Here is a 21,566-nt window from a genome sequence, read left to right on the forward strand (position 1 = left end):
GAAACAAAACTATGTTTTTAATCACAAATTAAACATAATTGTTAGACTGTTAAATAATTGACTTTAATTTTACTTACTTTTTAATGTTTTAAAAAATGAGCGGTTGTTAAATGTTTATGTTGTACATTGTGGTAATTTTTTTGGCTTATTAATCAATAAATATTTTATTTTATATATTTAATACGATATTAGTAACTTTAAATTTAAGTAAGCTATATTACAAAAACTTAGTGTTTAATAACTTAATTATAGATTATTATTAATGTTTATAATTTTGTATAAATATTACAAAGGTTAATGGACACCAGAGGCAATAAACTGGAAGATGACATCAGTCCTGTGACCCAAATAGTCCTAATCGAATATTTTATTTACTTTTTTCTAATTCCAGAAAAAAATTACCACTAAGTTTTCCATATCCGCTTGAAGATCCATCTTTTACCAAAGCCTTAGGTTGACTTTGATTTGTGTCTGTTCTATGGGAAGATTTCAAATCAATGAGTAGTTCCCCAGAAAATTCAAGCTGTTCATTTTCAACAATTGCAGGTGTAGAGGAATTCTGACGAGGTAGTGAGGGGAGAGACTTCCCAGAGTTAGCATTGTCATCTAACAATTCATTCCTTAGAGGGCAAACCATCAGAGTTGAACCACCGGGAAAGCATAATGCTCTGCGAATATCAGCCCTCTCTACCTTTGGTATCCACTTGTGCTATTGATGAAAAACCCTACATTTGTGGGGAGAAAATGTTGTAACGCCAGAACTAAAGAAGCATCTTTTAATGATTAAAAGCTATGCATCTAAATTTGTAAATTTGGCAAACTGTATTAATATCATTAAATATTTATCATACTATATTATTAAATGGCCTCTTGGCAGAAATGTAAAGTTTTTCTTGCAAGGATATAACAAGAAATCAAACACAATGAAATTCTTGCAAGTTTGATCACGAATTTACAGAATAATCTTAGACTAAAAAATGAATGACAATCAGTCATAATATAACAAACAACAAAAATCAACTCTATGTATTAGGAATAAACTGTATTGTCTTTAGTATTGCTTCGGTAGTGTGGCATTGGGCCAGCTGTCCTTAGCCCAATCCACAGTATCTTTCAAAGACTTTGTGTTAGAGTCAATTGTAGTTTGTTAAAAACTATATATTCTGCTCTGACTCTAACTAACACTATCATGAATGCTCTCTCAGTTTCTATACTTGTAATACTAAGATCTTCTAAAAACTCCAGAGAATTTTTGTTTAGAAGTTACCTGTTTAAGCCAAAATCCTTCAGATTCTTTGTCTCCCCACAGAAAATAGAGCGAATGCCAACATTTTGAAGTCTCTTTCGTAGCTCTAGAAACAATACATGACCAAAGCCCTGCAGCATATTAATTAAGAATTAACTAAGAAACCTTATTTGAAGGAGTAAATTACAGTTATTTATGGAGAGCACCTAAAGATACATGCAAAAAGACAACAGATGACATGAGTAGGAGGAACATTCAGAAAAGACTTAAAATTTCATATACATAGCTGCAGCTCAAAGTAATTGAAATGCACATAAGACTTCTTTAAGAAACATAATCTTGGAGTTGACGCGAAAAATTCAAGTAACTCACAAAACATTGGAGCGCTTGGAAACAAGACCACCAAGTAAGTTTTCACTATACTCGCTTGCACTAACACTGTTTACTGAGAATTCTTATCATGAAGGTATCTAATTAACTTCATTATAAGCTAGAAAAACAAGCAAATTACAATTAGAACTAAACAGTTTTGTTGAATACCAGCACTATTATAGTGCAGCGGAATTTAAACAAGACGCTATTGTTCTGCGATATGCTGTTTAGTAGAAAATATTGTCAAATAGCGGCTATAGCACTGTTATAATGGAATTTGAACAAATCCTTATTCTCTGCGATCAGCAATTGATAACACCGGAACTAAAGCAGAAGCTTTATATAAAATCTTGTAAACAAAATCAAAAGAAGGTTACACTGACTAACCATTGCAAGTTTATTTCTTGAAACTAACTCCAGGTATGACATTTTCAACTAAACTCATCAAAAGGAATACCATTTGCAAATTCTTCAATCGGAGGAAGTTTACCAACTTAGAAAATCTCCACTCTTCTCTAACACTTCATGCTCATTAAAATATAAACTTCCACATACACATAAAAGGATGCTTATAATAAAGGCATTCTATATAAACGAGAGCTACATGAATAACAACAGTGCTGAACTTCAGTAATCACTATACAGACATATAAAAAAATAAAGCAACAAAAAGAGAGATAAGTATTGATAGTTCCATGCTACCAATTATAGAATAATCAAATGCATCAGAATCAACACAAGTCATTCAATTCTCAGCTTTAACATCAACACAAGTCATTCAATTCTCAACTTTAAACCCTTACATAGATCATAGATGCAATAAAGCCAAGATTTGTGTTGATGAAAAACTACAAAAAAAACAAACTATGGGAACAAAAATAGTTCCTTCTTTTATTGTTTGACTGGTTTTATTTTTTTTTAAAGAAATATGTAACACTTACAGTAGCGAAACCAGACCAGCTCTCTCCGAAAGTTTCGACCTCATCAGGGAAATTCTGATCCTACTCCTCCAAAACATGCTCTCACGCAAATTACTCCCCAAACAGAAAATGCTAAGTTGGACTAAAAGCAAATTCTGAAAATTATGTGAATACCACAGAATGAAAACAAAAATCATACACCTACCTAATAAAAATCAAGAAACTGAAACAACCTTTAAAGCACCAAAATTTGCTTTGGAGATCTAATTCTTTGCAATGCAGTTGTTCAAACTATCTCCATAAACTCATCTGGATTCTTATTAACATCAATTAAACTAAACCCAACAATTAAATTCAAATAAAAAAAAGAGCATAATTTGGGGATTTTGTCTATCTTAGGGTTTTACAAAACCAAATGGATAACTGAATCCAAAACACTTTAATGACAATCAAACATACTGTAAACGTAATTTGATTATCAGAGTTGAAATTTAAACAAGCCGTGCAATTAAGGTTTGAACAACCAAAAACCAAATTTGAAAATACGATACCAACCTATATGACGGTCGTGTGTTTTGACGACGACGTTCTGGACACGGAAGCGACCCAGTTGAAAGAAGCGGTCCAGAGAGAGGGTTTAGGGTTACGTTTCTTCACCGGAAAACGAACGGAATCAAAAAGACAACGCAAAAAAAAGATTGAAATCTGTCAGACAACCGTGCGACCATCCCAGATCACAAGTGAAGCTGAGAACGATCCTCTACAGCCAACTGCAATGGTCACCAAAGCTCCCATCACAGAACCGTTAATCACGCTCTGATCGACGGTCATGATTCATCCACCAGATTTAGGTTCCTGTCTCCTTAGAATATAAGGACACAGTAGTACGATCCTATAGAACAGATCCTGTTCAAGTAAGGTCGTGACTGTTGTTCCTTGCAACGGTTATATAAATACTTGAGTTTTGCTATGCGTTAACGATGTGGGACTAGCACTGTGATGTGGGCTGGGTCTGGGCCTAACATTAATTTTCTTCATAAGTGTTGATATTTTCAACTACTTCCATAATTGTACAGAGAAGAAAGTGTTATGAATTTTGATTCTTCCTATCTAAATGGAAGTGTCTTACGATCCTCAGAGAGGAGAACTTATTGCGCCAGAGCTCCTCAATGCAATCGAGCAATCTCTCTCTCCCGACTACGCTTCTTCGTGGTGGTGCTTGGATGAGCTACTCGTCATCCTCCGATCTCGGTCCCAATTCGGTCGCCATGTTTTCCCGTCTTCTACGATGTAGACCCCACCGATGTGAGGCACCAGCGAGGATCTTTCGCACATGCTTTTGTTAAGCATGGAGAAAGGTTTGGAGATGATAGTAAAAAAGTTCGGAAGTGGAAAGAGGCCTTGACGGAGGTTGCAGAGCTTTCTGGCTGGAGCTCCAAGGGTCGGTAGTTCATGTTTGGATCATCACATTAATAACTTACTTAATGGCTTATTGATAGGTATTTTATTTAGGTAATTAATTACACTTTTGGTTAGTTATTTTTATGTTGCTTATTTAATTTACTATTTTTTTTTCATTTAAATAAAAAATTATAATATTTATATCATAAACATTTTTCATAAGATATTTTTGTAACAAAGTAAAATTGATCTGTCGGACAAATTATTTTTATTGAAGCAGTAAGTTATTATGTAAACAAGTTGATAATAATTTATGGAAATGTCATAGCTTTTTCCTCTATCAAATTTTCTTACAAGTGTTTATGCAAGTTGATATGCTATATAATAAAGATATAGAATGAAACCATAATCAAAATAGGTACTTGCTCATGGATCCTGATAATTTTGTTTCTTGATTATTCATGTTAAATATTAGTTAACTCATTTCAAATTTATTCGTTATAGGCGTGAAACATAACTCATTGAAGAAATTGTTGCAGAAGTATGGAAAATGTTACAACCTAAATTGCCACATTATGATGATGAAATGGTTGGAATTGATTCAAGGATGAGCGGCGTGTGTTCACTTTTAAGGACATAGTCAGAGGAAATTCGCTTTGTGTGGATATGGGCCATGAGTGGCATAGGAAAGACAACTCTAACCAAACTAGTGTACAAGAAAATCCATAACCAATTTGATTTTAGTTGTTTTCTTGAGAACGTTAGAGAGGTTTCTAGAGAAAGAGATGGTATGCTTTGTTTACAAAGAAAATTGTTTTCTCATCTAAATATAAACAGCATGCGAATTGAAAGTTTGGACCAAGGAAGAGAGACAATACATAATCTTTTATTCAATAAAAGGGTTCTCCTTGTCCTTGATGATCTACGTTCTGATATCTAACTGCATAATTTAGCTGGAAAGCAAGAATGATTTGGTCCAACGAGCAGGGTAATAATCACTACTAGAGACAAGCATCTCCTAGTATCACTAGGTGTCTGTGAAAGTTATGATGCTAGCTCTAATCATAAACAGTGGTGAATCCCTTCAACTTTTTAGTCAAAAAGCTTTTAGAAGAGGAAAACCTGAAGAAGCTTTCGTAGATTTCTCAAAACGGGTGGTTCAATGTGCTGGAGGTATTCCCTTGGCACTCAAAGTGTTGGGTTCATTCCTCTGTGGAAGAAGGGAATATATATGGGAAGATGCTTTGAAAATGTTGCAGCATGATCTGCAAAATGATATTACATGACACTGAGAATAAGTTATGATGGATTACGGGATATGGAAAAGGCGATATTTCTAGATATTGCATGTTTTTTCAAACGGAGCCCCAACGATCGTGTAACACAAATATTGAAAAATTGTGGTCTTAATCCATTGATTGATATTCACATTCTTGTTGAAAAATCATTAATAACTTATGATGGTTGGCATTTGGTGATGCATGATGATTTGCTTCATGAAATGGGTAAAAATATTGTTCTCCATTAATCTCTTAATGATGCTGGGAAGCGGAATATGTTGTGGTCTCTCAAGGACATTGATCAAGTATTGAGAAATAATAAAATAAGTTTTTTTTAATGAATTTGTACAGAGTTTATACTCTCATTATTACTTATGTTGTTTTCATTTTCATATTTTTAAAGGGAACTGAATCCATTCAAGTTGTAGTTCTAAATCATTGTGATCCATTTGAAGCAAATCCTGAAGTTTTTGCAAAGATGGGTAATCTTAGATTGCTCATGATATTAACTAAATTACAACTTCCACTTGGTCTCAAATGTCTCGAGTCATTGTCAGTTGGAGACCAATTGGATGAACTTGTTGACCTGATATGTGTCATAGCAAAATAAAGCAGCTTTGGAGAGAAACAAAGGTAATATTCTTCCATTTAATCTCTAGATCCTATTTAATTTTAAGAGATCACATGCACATCTGTGTGTATATACATATATGTATACATAGAACTTCAGTTTTACACCCTTCACGCTATAAATCTGTAATAGACTCTAATACCGTGTTAAATTTTGGGTTTAAGACCTAACTCAATCCCAAAAGCTAACCCAAGAGGTGAGAATTACTCGAGCCTTATATAAGGACTACTTTAGTCATATCTATAGTAAACGAGAGATATCTACTTTAGTCATATATCTAGTTTCAACTTCATTAGAGAAATTATGATCCAACAACTCCTTCAAAAGATGTTGGCGCAGATTCTTGTTCAGACAAAAATGCTAAGTTGGACGGACACAACTCTTTAAATTTATGTTAATACTAGATAACGGGAACAAAAATTCACCCACTTATCTAATAAAAGTAAAGAAATATAATCAACCTTTAGAAAGTATAAGTTTTTCCTTTGGTGATCTGATTTTTTACAATACAATTGTTTATAATATCTGCAATAAACTCATTTGGATTTTTTTTTCCATCATCAATTAAACAAAAGATCATGTAAGGATACTTGTTAAGGAGTTAAAAAGAAAAATAAAAGACAAGTATTGTGTGAAAAAATAAAAATAAAAATTTAAAATTATAAGGAGTTGAATGCACAACTTTCAAGATTAAATTTCCATTTTTAGTGTCATAAAAAGTTCTTCAAGAACACTTGTTAGCATTTTCCTTAAATAAAACCCAATAATATGTCAACAATTAAATTCAAATTAAAAAAAAAGTAAACATATTATGTCCTTTAATGAAAAGAATAAAAACAAATAAAAATGTGAAAGACCCGATTTACAATTTTCATAGAAACTTGGATGTTGTTTCATAATAAAATAAAATAAAAAAGGACCTAGAAGTTGCAATTTTTTGTCAATTTTACCATGTTATTAAGCTCCACAACAAAACCATTGCTGAAATTTTTAATACATACCAATTTGGGACATGGATGTTAAGTAAAACAAAAAAAGATACATTATTACTCCCAAAAGATTGAAGAGAGATACATGCGTTGGAGGAGTGACATTTGAATGGTGGCGTTGAAGGTAGAGACATTAAAGTAAAATTATTGGATAAAGTCCAAATTTTTTTGAATGGAGATTCTTACCTGTTTCGACTTTTGCCTTGAATCATCAATTCATGTTTTACAAAAGTTATTGTGTCATTAGTCTGAAGAATCAGTATCCCATTTCAATTACCCTACCATCTCTTCCCTTAGCTTCACTTTTGATAAATCTATTTACGTTTTTCTATATATTGCTGAAAGTTTATTAAACACATTCAGTCCAAAATGCAGAAAACTGATAATAGTAAAATCAATATGTTAGTGTAATGCTATCTAGTATCAAGACTACCTAGCATTTTTCATTAGAGTGATTCACATGGAGCTATTGTACAAATGTAAATAAAACCCAAAATGTTTTTCTAACATAACTTTTTTTCTTTCTGATAATCTAAAACAAATTATTATTATTAGGAGTATTAGTTAAAAATTTGAAATTATTAAGAAACAAAACTATTAGGGCTTATAATTTGGAGATTTTATCTATTTTAAGGTTCGTCAAAACCAAATGCATAATTGAATTCAATATATATATAAGTACTTTATCTCTGATTTATTCTTCGTCTAACATATAAGTCTAGTGAATGTCTTTGTTATCATGAACAATTTATATAGATGAACATTTTGTTGTACCAAAAAAAAATTTATTTTGTATTGAAAAAATAGAATATGTATCCGAATACTAATAAGAAAAAAATGTACACCAATTGTATATTATATTTTGATAATATTTAATTTATAACTTAACATTTTTATTTTTTTTAAACATCTTTTAATGTTATTTTTTTTCAAAGGCTTGCTAATTTAAATGGATTTGTTTATTTCAATATTTATTTATTTATTTTAATTTATAATTCATTGGATTGTTTGTGGGTAAGAATGAGAGTTATATTTTTTATTACTGATTTTTTAATCATAGAGATATAGACAAATATGTATTAAAATGGAGATAAATGAATGAATTATAGAGGTGTCACGTCATATTATTAAATTATGTGATATAATTAATATTACATGCATATAAGGGTGTGATGTGTCAATATAATAATTTGAGAATTTTTGTTAATATATTATATTGATTTTGATTAGTTTGTGCAAAATCGAAAATCAATTTATGCTCCATAATGTACTTATTTTTGGATTCCAGAACAAGAAAAACTGGATAAACCCTTTGAAAAACTTATATTATTTATTTATTTTTATAAAAAAAACCATAATATTTTTTTATGTTCAAGTCCCTTATATTAATATGCTTTAGTTCATCAACACATAAACATGAATGTTAGCATTAATATACTTATTTTAATTAAATCCAATTTATTTAAATTATTCGATTGACAAAATATTTGTCTTTGTCTCACTAGTAGTCCATTAATTCAATAATATATTAAGTTCAGAAAGTTTTATAAAACCAAATCAAAAGAATAATTCGGATTATTTCTATGTCATGACATTAATCATAAGAATGAAAATCATCATCTGGACTCTACTAAAGAAGAACGATTGCAAACATACATACTAACAATTTAGTTTGTTGTAGGTGGTATCATTAAGGTAAATTACCTGTGGATAGTGAAATCCTCAGGTAACAATTATCCACGAAGGTTTTACGTGGGGATAAGGTTCCGTCGGGAAATCCGCAGGTAACATGCTTTCCTGCGGAATATTTGCTTAAATCCGCAGGAAAAACGCAGAATTCTAGTAGTGATTTAGAGAGATGTGTGATTTGATGTGATTCTTGTGAGGGTTGTGATACCAACAACTATGACAACTAGCAAAATAAGGATCATAAATTAAATAATTTTATATTTTGGAGACACTTATGAATCTAAACAAATATTTTATAAGAAGGTTCAATTGAATTCTTTTTAAGACAAGTCATCGTTGTTACTTGTCAATATCTTCATCTGTTGTTTAAGAAGTTTCTTTCATTTTTGAGTTTTAGATTCTCCTTTGTTTTAAAAGATTGTGACCACACTCACTTAATATAAGTTTTTAAATCTATACATTTACTATTTTGATGGTAGAGTGGATTTACTCCGAAGTAAGTGTAGAATGTAGACCCTAATTCATGATATAATAAATAGAATATTTAATTTTGTTTATGAACATTACTTTTATATTAAAAAATTTCTTTGGAATGTTTTTCTTTTTATGTCTCCTTTTTATCAAATTTTATTTTTATGTTTTAACAAATAAAAAATTAAATGTTCATGAGGTGATTTACAATACATTAAATCATAGAATTTGGACTTTATATTTCTAAGAGAGAAAACAAAAAATGAATTTAATGGAGAGAAATGATAAAAGCAATAAAAGCTTAAAGTAATATTAAGTCCCGGTCTTTTTTTTTTTTAAATCTGTTGGTCAATCCTAACTATTCTTATTCAAATTATTGTCAGATGTTATTAGAGAAAAGTCTAAATTCAAATCTCGACATGAGTATTAAGTGATATTAGTTTTTGAAACAAACTCTTCTTAAATGAGTAATTCAATTTATAAGATAAAGTGGATAACTTCAACCATAAATAAATAAATTAATAGTTAATATTAGTATTATATACACGTGTATGATAGAAAATAAGCAAATCAAAAGTCCAAAATAAGAAGAAAAATAATACTTGCTGAAATGGCTAATGTTTGGATAAAAATGAATATTTTTGCAAGCAATTTCTAAACCCAACAAAAAATCATTGCAACATCCAACATATGCCTTATTACAATACCTTTTGAAACTTCATTTGAGATTTAGTTCGGTAAGTCATCCTCTACCATTAGCACATTTACATGGAAAATAGTATCAATCCAATATCTTGTGCTATTTGTTCTACCAAATTCAAATAAAATGGCAAGAGCAGCAATGATCATGCTTTGACCATCATATGATTCAAAAGTCATTTTCTTCAATCTCACTTCCATAAGATATAGAATTATTGTTATATACACTTGGTGTAGAGCTAGCAGTGCTGCTTGTGGCATGCGGTGAATCAGCAAAACTCAATGTCCTGCTCTTTGATGAACTAACTGATCTCACACTGTACATAGACGAAGCCGAAATGCTTCACATGTGGCCGCATATTACCCTGAACGCTTTGCCTTATGTCCTGTAGAATAGAAATAATTCTTTCATCACTCTCATAATTTTTTGCATCTTTTTAATTGTCATTCTAATTGATATTTAAGTCAGCAAAAATGATAAATCACATGTTTCATTATTCATAGTGAGCTAGTAGATAAAAACATTTAATAAAGTATCTACCGTTAACCAAGTGATAGTTTCATTATTTATAGTGAGCTAGTAGTTACCTCTTGCTAGAATCTCTGTCAATATCTAAAACCATTTGTGAAATTTATTATAACATAAAATATTTTAAATCAAGCACTTCAAAATTTGTTACTTTATTTATTTTTAGACATATTTCAAAATTGATCAATGTACCTTCTCATCCAAAATCAATAAATAAAACACAATCAAACAAAATTTGTATCAACGTATCAATAAGGTAAATATTAAATGATTTAAATAAACGGGATTGAAACAACAAAAAAACAAAAAATGTCGAGAAAAAATGGCCACATCTGAATTCGTAAAAGAGAAAACGCATCTACAAAAAATGGTCACGGCTGAATGCGTGAAGAACAAAACACAATTAATGAATTGATGGAGAGCAATTTCAGATTTTTCAAAAAATGACAAGGTTAATTACATCATTTTCTCTCTAGTGCTTGATGAGTTAAGTTCTGTATTTTGCAATTATGTGTCATCTTTTTCTCTCATATATAGCAAGAGCCAAACGTGACAATCTACTATTTCTAGCTTTTTTTTAGCTAAAAAATAATTTTTTTTAAACAATAACAAATGATTTTTAATTTGAAAAAAATTAAATTTTTTATCACAAAATCTGAAATAAAGCATCTAATATCTCACAATTATAACTAACTATTCCGCGTGTTTTCTACCCAAAAATTGGAGAAGAATAAGACAATGTCCTAATATATTAATGATGATAATAAATAAAGGATAAGATATGTTCAAATGGACTTTAAATGATGATGATAAATAATATAGTTAGTGAGTGTGTAAATACTTTTTACATCGTTGTGACAAACAAAAATAGATTTTACATCATCAATTAAATAAAATTGTTAGATTTCAAAATAATTGACTTTTAATATTAATTTTAATATTTTCTCTCTTTCATATTAGATAATTGAGATGATCCATTTTATCAATGCTCCAGATCATCATACAAGTACACACTAATTAATTTCTTCTAAGTAAACGGTTTTTGATTTAGTCTCCTCCACTAAGGGTAAAAGATGTTTTGCAGCATCAAGCGGTTTACGACAGAGTTTAGATCAAAAGATGTTGACTTATTTTAGGGTAAATTTTGTAGATAACCAATATACCATGCAAAGAAAAATACGACAACAAGGGAAAATGGACTCCAAAGAAAGTAATGTTTTATTTCTCTATTGTATCAAGATTACAGAAAATGTTTGGATCAATGCAAATTGCTGGCAAAATGACATGGCATTATAAAAATAGAAGAAGTTCAAATGATCAAATGCAACGTCCTTCAAATGGTCTAGTATGAAAGCAATTTGATCAAACACATCCAGATTTTGCATTAGATCCGTGTAATGTACGATTAGGATTATGCTTTGATGGGTTCACCGTATAAATTCAAGTTCCGTCTATACCTTATTCGTGTTGACTTGTTATTGTTACCCATTACAAATTTCCCTCATATATGTGTACGTCTAAACTTTATATATTTTTAGGTGCTATAATACCAAGACCATCTAATCCTACACTAGGTATTAATATCTATTTACAACCATTGATTGATGATTTAAAGAAGTTGTGGACTTGTAACATCCTTTTTTAACATTAAATAATTGGTAGTAATTATTTTATATTTTACTTATTAATATACAATTATAATTTTTAAAAATAAATAAATAATATAAAGTGATGCATATTTTAGTTTGTTTTGGGGTTATAAGTAAGGGAATTAGAAGAGTGAATATAAATAAGTTTTATTTAGTATGAAAGCTCCATAAGACGAAAGCTCAATTGACCAATTGTCAATACCACTTATTTGTTCTCCGTTCCATTTACACGATACACATAACACAAAATACACGCTTCAAAATAAAACACACACATCACTAAACTAATAGAGAAAAGAAAAAAAAAGGAACTTAGAGGGAGAAGAAGAAAGGCTGAGAGAGAGAGAGAGAGAGAGAAGAAGAAGAAGAAGAGAAGTAGAAAGGAGAAAAGAGAAAGGAGAAAAAACTTTGGCAAATCAAGAAGAAGAGAAAGGAAGAATGCACATTTTTCTTGCTAGAAGCCTAGGAAGAAAGAGTTGGGAGTATCATCATCTTCTCAATTCTTTTGAAAGTCAAGAGGTAGGTTATGTTCTCTCCATTTTCTTTACACGCTTATAATTGAGCAGGGATTTGGAGTTTAAGAGTTTGAGATGAAGAAAGATAAAAAAAAAAATTCTATGTTAGATTTAGGGGTTTTGGAATAGATGATTAAAATAGGTCATACATATGAAGTTCTATGATTTAAATCTAGAATAGATTATAGAAGAATTGAATTTCCTTGATGACATAAAAATATGCTTTCTTGATGTTTTTGAGATTAAAGACCTTTAATTTCATTATTGTAACAAATTATGTAGAATAAATTGACGTTGTGATGTTGTTTTGATGTATTTATTGCTTAATTTGTTCATAATTTGTACCATTTGTGTTTGAAAAAAATTCATTAGGAAATTAGTATGATTGAACGAGTGTTGTCAGCTTAAAATTCGCAGGACATGTGTGTGATGTTTTAGTCATAACATTTTCTCTGGATCTTATTTTCAAATGATTATTCGTTTTCTAGAAACAAGACTCAATTACCTTCACTTTGAGTACAAATTTTGTCATATTTTATTGAGTATTCATGCTCAAAAATGAGTTACAAGTTAGACCAAAATTATTGTCAGGTTTTTATGACCTTGTGCATTGTTTTGATAAATTTCAAAAACTGGGGACTTAATTTGAAAAAAATAATTTTTAATCTATCAACAAGACATCATAAGCTTTCTAAAGAGTATTTGTTTACTCAATTATCATACTTATAAGATCATGTCAGTTGAAGCTGCAATTAGACTCAATTTTGCATTGTTTTAACATAACTTTAGGGGTTGTTCTGGAAAACAATCATAATCATGTTTCCTTGATTTTTCTTTTACATTATATAATTAGTATGATATAATTGACTTAATAGTATATGATTTATGTTATATTTCTTAAAATAATAAGAATTGGCAAGGTTGAGTTTGCAGTAGTTTTTAATGTAATCATTTATAGATGATGTTATAACTAATAAGTGAGTCCAATCTTACCAAAATAAAGTTTCTAATAAGAAGAGAACATTGATAAAATTAATATAGTATTTATGAATAGCTTATTAGGTAGAGTTTAAGTCATTAGATTACTCACGTCTAATGGCTTAAATATTTATAAAGAGTTAAAACTAGAGATAAAATAGGTAACTCGAGAATAGTTACAAAGGAAGAGAAACGCATATGATAACTATATCCTCGAATTAGAATGTCAATTGATTTGGTTTCATTTCTTGTGACCTAGTGAGATGTAATCTCAACCCATATTACGTAATCTATATTAACTACCTCTTTTGTCAAATTATGTTCATGCTCAAGTTTATTATAGACAATTAATTTTTGGTGTTACAGGAATGGTGTTTTATCATATGATATTGCTCGAAAATAAAATTTTATTATGAGAGATGCATTGATGTAGACCATTAATAATTTCCATGTATCTGAGATGTTGTCTGGATAGGGTACACAAGGTAAATTAACATGTCCTATTTGTATGAAAGATAGTAAGACATTTACAATGAAGTTCGGTGGGGAGGCATCTTAGTTTGACTCCTATCGTATGTTATTACCTTACGATCATCTAATTAGAATAAAGAAAAAAAAACATTTATTAAGAGTATTGCTAAAAGTTGTGGACCTCCCATTCGATTGACATTTGAACAAATTTGTGATCGAGTTAAAGATATACCAAAGGTGTAACGCCCCAATTTTTTTGATCCAAAAATTACTTAAAAATAATAGTTTTCTTTTAGAAATAACTATAATATATTTTTTTTGAAGTAGTTCATCATGTAATAATTTGAAGATGCGTCAGAAAATTACTTGATATTTTTTTTGTTTGTAAAATAATGTAATGCAATTTACTAAAATATTATTTATTCATTTATTTGCAAAATTAATATTCCAGTTATTAGATAAATATTCGTTTATGCTCCAAAATAAAATAAAGTCTCTTTAAGTGAAATTCAAAATAAGCAAGGTTGACTGAAATTAATTACATTCAATTATTTACCAGCAAATGAAATTTCACTTCTGCATTTCTATTAAAAGTTAATGATGAAAAGTAAATAACTTTAAAATGTATGATAAAATTTTTAGTAATACAAAATATTATTTTTAAAGTAAAGGTTTCATTCTCCCACGCGCGTGCACCAACCAAACATCATTCATACAACTTTTGAGATCATTAGTACCTAAATATTGGTGTAAGGGGTCAGTTCATCCCACAACAAAAATTAAACCAAATAATAAATTAACAACCACAAAATATGAATATAAAATCATTTCGTCATAAAAGATTTAAAGAAATTGGTTCTTTAATAGTTTTCAAAGATGTATTAAAAGTCATAAAATGTATCTAAATAAATCAAGTATCAACCGTAGAGCAAATAATTAAATCAAAATAAAAATAACAATAGAATATATGCAAGTTATGCATGCTCCTAAATATATATGATCTGGATATAACCAGCCACACAGACGTCCACACAGAAGTCACCCATACCAATGGGGAAAAATTAAACCAGCCACACAGGCGTCCACAAAGATGCATATGATATGTTATGAAATGATAATGATGCTCAAAGGTACATGTCACCACTCTAAACACATCACAAAAATCAACTTAATCATGTTATCATAATTAAAATTAAAACTTTACACCAATTCCCCCAAGACTCATATAGATTTCTTAAAAATCAAAACTTTGAAATAAAATAGGACAAAAATCGAAACTTTAAATTAAAGACATCCTAAAAAAATATTACTCATGAGATCATAATAAAAATCATAGCTTTATAATTAAGTACACATAAACAACACACAAATAATAACTTTACATCAAATATATGACATCAAACATATTACTCATGTTATAATAATAAAAATCGAAATTTATAATTAAGTTTATCAAAGCAAACATATTACTCATAAAAATAAAATATTATAGTTAAATTCTTTAAGGCAATTAAAAATCAATATTTTTCTTTTAAGACAACAAGTTTTATATCAATATCTTACAAACTATTAATTTAATATATAGCCTAACATTGCATGGGGAAAAGCCCTTACCTTAGGCGCTTTCTTTCTTAACACCTCTAAATTTGCACGAGAAATAGTTCATGAGGCAGTAATGAATTCAACACCGATAGATATTTGAATTTACGACTCAGAAAATTATTTTGAGAGTGTACGAATGATAAATAGGTGTGACAACAAGATGTTTAATGGAAATGTATGAACATATAAGCTATTTACGTTGCACTATTACCATTGATTTCTTGTCTAAAATTGAAGTGCATTTAATTCCAACATTATACTACCAATAATTACTATTTCTTTAATTTTATTAGGTGTTACAAAGCCAATTGAAATCATGTGTATTTATATGTATGAGTTAATTTGGATTAACTAATAGAGTTCACCATATATTGAAGGGTGTCACACACTAATTTTAATTAAATAAATAAATTAGAGATTGTCCCATTACCCTTTTAATTTTTTTATCTAATAGTTACGAAACCAAAAATTTCATAAAATTATTTTTGTAGACAATTATAATAAAATTATAATTTTAGTTTAAAAAAGATGAATGCATGAGATACAAAAAGGACAATAGTCTTTTTGTGTCCTCTCTTAATTGCACAAAAAAACTTATAATTAAATTTATAATCTTCCTTTAAAAAATAAATTAAAGGTGTTTAAAATGAATTAATGCACATTATGCCAAGAAAACACCATGAATTGTCATAAAATCTTGTCATAAAGTAGAGTAAAAGAATGAGTCAAGTCACTAATTTTTGTTTTTATAGGATCAATCAAAAATATTTTCAAAACACTTATACATAAAGTTTGGTTTCACTAACTCTATAATATCTCCTAAAATGAATACTTTTTTGGTCGCAAATGAAACTAACAAACAATATAACTTATATAAATTCTAATTTAATTAAATAATTCAACTAATATTTTATCAAGTAAAATAAATCAAGCAAGACAAGAATACCACTCACACATAACAAAATAAAACAAAAATATCTAACACATCAATTTCATGATTATCGAAACTAATCAAATAAAAAAATGTCCATTTATGAAATAATGACATCGTAAATAGTCCCCATGTAATTGTCACGTCAAAATAATTAAATAAAAATGAAGATTTTAATTATTTAGGTAGAATAGAGTGTGATAAAATTTAATTTAATTTATTTACACATAGAATAATTATTACTTTAATAATAGCAATTACTAAAAAGATACATATATAATATATGTGAAAATTTTGGGGTGTTACAAAAGGTTAAAGTTATTGTTGGTGTTGTTTCAAAATCTCATAATTATGTTCCTTTTTGGAAAGATAACCTTTTAAGACATAATCTCGATGTTATGCATATGGAAAAAATCAATTTTACTAATATATGTAACATTGTGATGAATGTTAAAGGAAAGACTAAATACAAAATCAAAGTTCAGAAATATGTAGCTCTTTATTGCAGACAAAATCATTTGTTGTTAGTGGAACAATCGAACAGTAAAACCTTAAAACCACCAGCAAGATAAGTTGTAGGTGGATAAAACAGGTAAAGGTGAGATGGTTATTCTTTTAATTTGGCAAAATAAGTTGATATAGAAACTAGAAGGATGAATGGAATGAAAATTCATGAAAGTCGTAGATTTATGGGATGTTTACTTCTAATTATATTTAGTTCTCTGCCTATACATATATTACATTCACTTGTTGAAGTCAGTCGATTTTTTAAAATTTGTGTTCTTAAATATTGAGCGAGGATAATCTAATCAAAATGAAAAATGATATGTCGTTGATGCTGTGCGAGTTGGAGAGAATACTCCCCGTTGAATTTTTTTTGATTCTATGGAGCATCTCCATGAACATCATGCATACAAAGTCAAATTTGGAGGACATATTCAATACAAATGGATGTATCATTTTAAAAGGTATAAATCTATATACAAATGAATTAAATATACATTTTAATATATTCATGTGAGAAGTATAATCTCTATTTCTGCAATTAATATAGGTTCACTCATTATTCAAACGATCTGTGAAAAATAAGACCAGAGTTGAAGGATCAATATGTCAATCTTACTTACACTGTAAAACAACTCATTTTTGTTCATATTATTTTACTGACACAATTTCACCAATTAATAGTAGAAATGAAATTAAGTTTGCATCTAAAAGATAATTATTAGCCTTATCAGTATTTGGTGTTCCTGATCGTCATCATGGTAGAGTGTCCACTTATTGGTCAAATAAGAAATAATCTAATTCAACACATGTTCATGTGTTAATTAGTTGCACTAAAGTTCAACCTTACTTAGGGTGAATTTAATTTGTTGAGTTATTTTTTAATTTAATATATTTATATATAGTTTAATAATTATATATTAAAACAAACACTTGTTTATTATATTAGGGAATTTTTAAGTTTTAGAAAATACGTGAAAAACAAGCTTCTTCCCAAATATATTTCAATTTCTACAATGGTTTAAACAACGAGTTTCTCTCATGCCTCTAACTCCTTTAAACAAACACTTGATCATCTTGGAACCAAGTTGATTTTACATTTAGAGTTTTGATGTTAACAAAAATATTTTATAACAATAATATATTTGACTTCAAAGAGTATGAAAGAAGATTCATGTTTTTGAAGAAAATCTAAAATAAGATTTGATTTAAATTTATAATTGAAGAAAATCTAAAATAAGATTTTATTTAAATTTATAATTGAAGAAAATCTAAAATAAGATTTTATTCAAATTTATAATTGATGAAAATATAAAATAAGATTTGATTCATATTTATAATATTTTGACCGAGTTGAAAAGAAGATATAGTCAAGATTTGAAGAATGTTTGAAGAAGATTTGATCAACATTTAATGAAGATTTGATCAAGATTTATCCACAACAAAATATGAACATAATCAATTTGAAGAATTTACAAACGCAATCTGAACAAAAATAAAACAGAATCAATCTCAAGAGTTTACAAACTCAATCTAAACAAAATAGAAACATAATCAATTTGAAGAATTTACAAACTCAATATGAACAAAATACAATTTATAATTAAATAAGTACTAAACTGAAGCCTAAATTTTCACTATAAATACACACTCAAGACTGAAGGAGAAAAGCATCGAAAAGCATAAAAGAGTAGAATAATTCATGCTCAAAGTTTTTTTATTTCATCTTAGAGTTCAAAGAGAGAAACACTTGTTCAAGTTAGAAATATTTTTTTAGTGTTCTTTTTTTAGAATGTGAAAGTTATTATTATCAGCTTCGTTAGAAGCAAGTACTATAATTCCAATCTTTTGTATCCAACCCGATAGTGGTTTAGTTCCTTCTTTAATATGGGGTTGTCAAGTTGTTAGAAGAAGACTTGGCTTGTAGGGTCAAGGTGGTTAGTTACTCAAAAGTCTAGGGTTTTCAGACTATTTGGAAAGACTGGCTTGGAGGGTTAGGTGCTTTGTAATTCAAGGTATTTGAACTAGTGGATTAAAGCCTTTTGAATTAAGAGACTGGACGTAGCCAAATAAGTGTGAACCCGAATAAATATATGTGTCAAATTATTTATGCTTTCATTTTTTAGTGCTTCTGAATATGATTGCTTCTTATCTAAGTAATTCATAAAAACCAACCAACCTTCATCAAATTAGCACAAAGTTATCAACTTTATCAAACACAATTCAATCCCCTTTCTCGTGTTTATACCTTCAGATGAACCTATCAAATTACCCTAATTCATCATTCAAATCATGACACGCTTACTATGTCAATGAATATAAATTGCATACTCATTCGTGGACTGAAGGGCGAGAAATAATAAACAGTGGAGTGTGCATGAACGGCTTCACTGAAAACAATGAATGTAATTTTTACGGCGTGATTCAACACATTTATAAAATATGTTACACTACTTTATATTGTCCTAAAAAACGTAGTGTTAATTTATTGTAATTGGTTCGATCTGTGTACGTGGAAAGTTGAGCATGAACTATATGTGATTGATGTTTTTAATAAAAGATGTGATGAGCACCTCTCTCATTTGCAACGAGATATGTGCAACAACATGAAATGTCTCAAATAGATTAGATAGTCAATTTGGAAAATGTTGTGTGAATATTGGCAATCAAATGAATTTAAACAAATATATGAGAGAGAAAATAAAAACATAGCATCAGAGAGCTGCAAATAGGGATGTGAATATGTTAGGTTGTCCGTTAGGGGCATATGGTCTCGTCTGATCTATTTAATAAAAAAGTAAGGCTCGAGCTATTTTTAAAGCCTATTTATTTAAATAGGTTAGCCTCATGCTTATAAAAAAAACATATTACGCCTGACAAGTTGGCCTATATATATTTTTATTATTTATTAATTATTATGTTCTATTTTAAAACTTATCAATTAGGTCATCACTCAGTAGTCATTACATATTCATTAGTCGATCCATATTCTTCCCGTTCTTTTCAAGTTGAATCGATCATATTATTATATAATTATTATATTATGTAAAAGTTAAATATTTACTACTTCAAAATCTTTTTTTTTTCTTTTTTTTTTTCCTTTAATAAAGTTAGCCTATGTAAAACCTCTTAAAAATCGTCTAGAAACTCCATTGAAGTTGTTATAATTTTAGGTTTTATAAATAAAAATAAATCTTAAATCAAAACAGTATATGCCAATTTGTAAAAAAAAATAGTATAAAAAAATGCATAAAATATGTCCAGTCCCTTTAGAAGTGTTTCAGAGTTGATAATAATATTAATTATATTAATACTGAATATGTTTCAGTTTGTTTGAGAGGATTTGCTTTAGAGGTAATAATTTGTGCGTTTGTTTCAGGATAAAATATATTCTTTGAAATCAAAAATCAATTTTTAGGGTTTAAAAGGTGTTTGTTTCATTTTTTTTTAAATCATTTTGTTAGAAAAATCATTTTTTATTTAATATATATATATATATATATATATATATATATTGGTATGTGGAGAGCATCATGTGGTATGGGTAGAGCATCATGTAAATTGGTATGGATAAAACATCATGTAGTTTGATATGAGTATAGGGACTAATTATGAATTCGTTTTATTTTTTTGTTTTATTATAAGGTTGTTGCATTGCAGACTTGCTAGTTATTATTTATTAGATTTGATTATAATTTTATTAGTTTTTCTTGTATATAAATGTCTAGTTTAGCCTATTTTAAAAAATGTAAATTATAACATTTAAATGTATTAATGTGAATAAGACTTTTAAATAGACTTTTAGGTCATGTAGACTTTTAAAAACGTCAGGTCAGGCTGGAAAAAAAAGCCTATGATAGACCGTAGGTCAGGCTTAGCCCTAAAAAATTAAAAAATTAATAGGTTAAGGCCTTTTAAAATCTAACATGATCTGACTTATTATGAATATCAGTCCACGATTACGAGGTTATCATTGTAACCCATAAAAAAAGGTACATAAGATTTTATTTCTAATCGTGTCAAGAATGCTAATGTAGATATTGTTTTTCAAAATTGATTTATATATGTAATTAATTTTTATTTTTAGTATAATATTATCTTTAATTAATTTGCTTAGCTTTAAATTATTTTTTATATACACAACAATCTTTTAACCAAAGCTATGGATGAAGTTCGTACAAGACAAGCAAATCTTTCTCATCAAAATTGACCTGATTTATAGGATATGAGAGCTATTAATTGCACCAAGTGGATTAAGACGATTGGAGGGAAAAATATAAGTCGGGTGAACAATACTGAAGTCCTATTGTTACATTGAAAAAAGGATCATCAAGATCGTAGGTTGAGACGTATTCATTTAGCTACAACGGTACTGATCAATCATACAATGATGCAATTCAGACTAAAATTGATAAGATTAAACAAGAGATGGAGCAGAAACATCTGAAAAGTCAACGATTGATACATGAGAAATCAATGTAACTTTAAATTCATTCTTTAATATTGTTAGAAGATAACTATTTTAATTATGGGTAGTTAGTAAATATATGTCTTTTTTTTACATAAAAACAGAAAATTAAATTTGTTTAAAGTTTTGATGCTTAGATCCATAATTATGCTAGAGTCGCATATTATATTATCAAAGTTTTGGGATTGGACTATTGGATGGATATATGTATTTGATTACTC

General features: G+C 28.7%; 2 long non-coding RNA genes and 1 other non-coding gene across 4 annotated transcripts; 1 reads left to right on the forward strand and 2 right to left on the reverse strand.

Annotated features, from left to right (window-relative positions):
- Positions 1-233: 233 nt before the first annotated feature.
- Positions 234-3,970, reverse strand: LOC101508736 (uncharacterized). Its single transcript, XR_001143501.3, has 4 exons — positions 3,094-3,970; positions 2,560-2,693; positions 1,268-1,377; positions 234-725 (listed from the first exon to the last, which is right to left on the reverse strand). It is a non-coding gene; the product is annotated as an uncharacterized lncRNA (long non-coding RNA).
- On the reverse strand, positions 3,241-3,462 carry LOC113785984 (small nucleolar RNA U3). The gene has a single exon (XR_003472167.1). It is a non-coding gene; the product is annotated as a small nucleolar RNA U3 (small nucleolar RNA).
- LOC105851784 (uncharacterized) lies at positions 3,897-21,536 on the forward strand. Of its 2 annotated transcripts, none has more exons than XR_003471951.2 (3): positions 3,897-4,037; positions 4,444-5,852; positions 21,100-21,536. It is a non-coding gene; the product is annotated as an uncharacterized lncRNA (long non-coding RNA). The 2 variants fall into 2 exon arrangements; XR_003471950.2 differs by having other exon boundaries at positions 3,911-4,050.
- The last annotated feature ends 30 nt before the right edge of the window (positions 21,537-21,566 follow it).

This window comes from Cicer arietinum, chromosome 3 (assembly GCF_000331145.2).
Source record: "Cicer arietinum cultivar CDC Frontier isolate Library 1 chromosome 3, Cicar.CDCFrontier_v2.0, whole genome shotgun sequence".
Lineage (NCBI taxonomy): Eukaryota > Viridiplantae > Streptophyta > Magnoliopsida > Fabales > Fabaceae > Cicer > Cicer arietinum.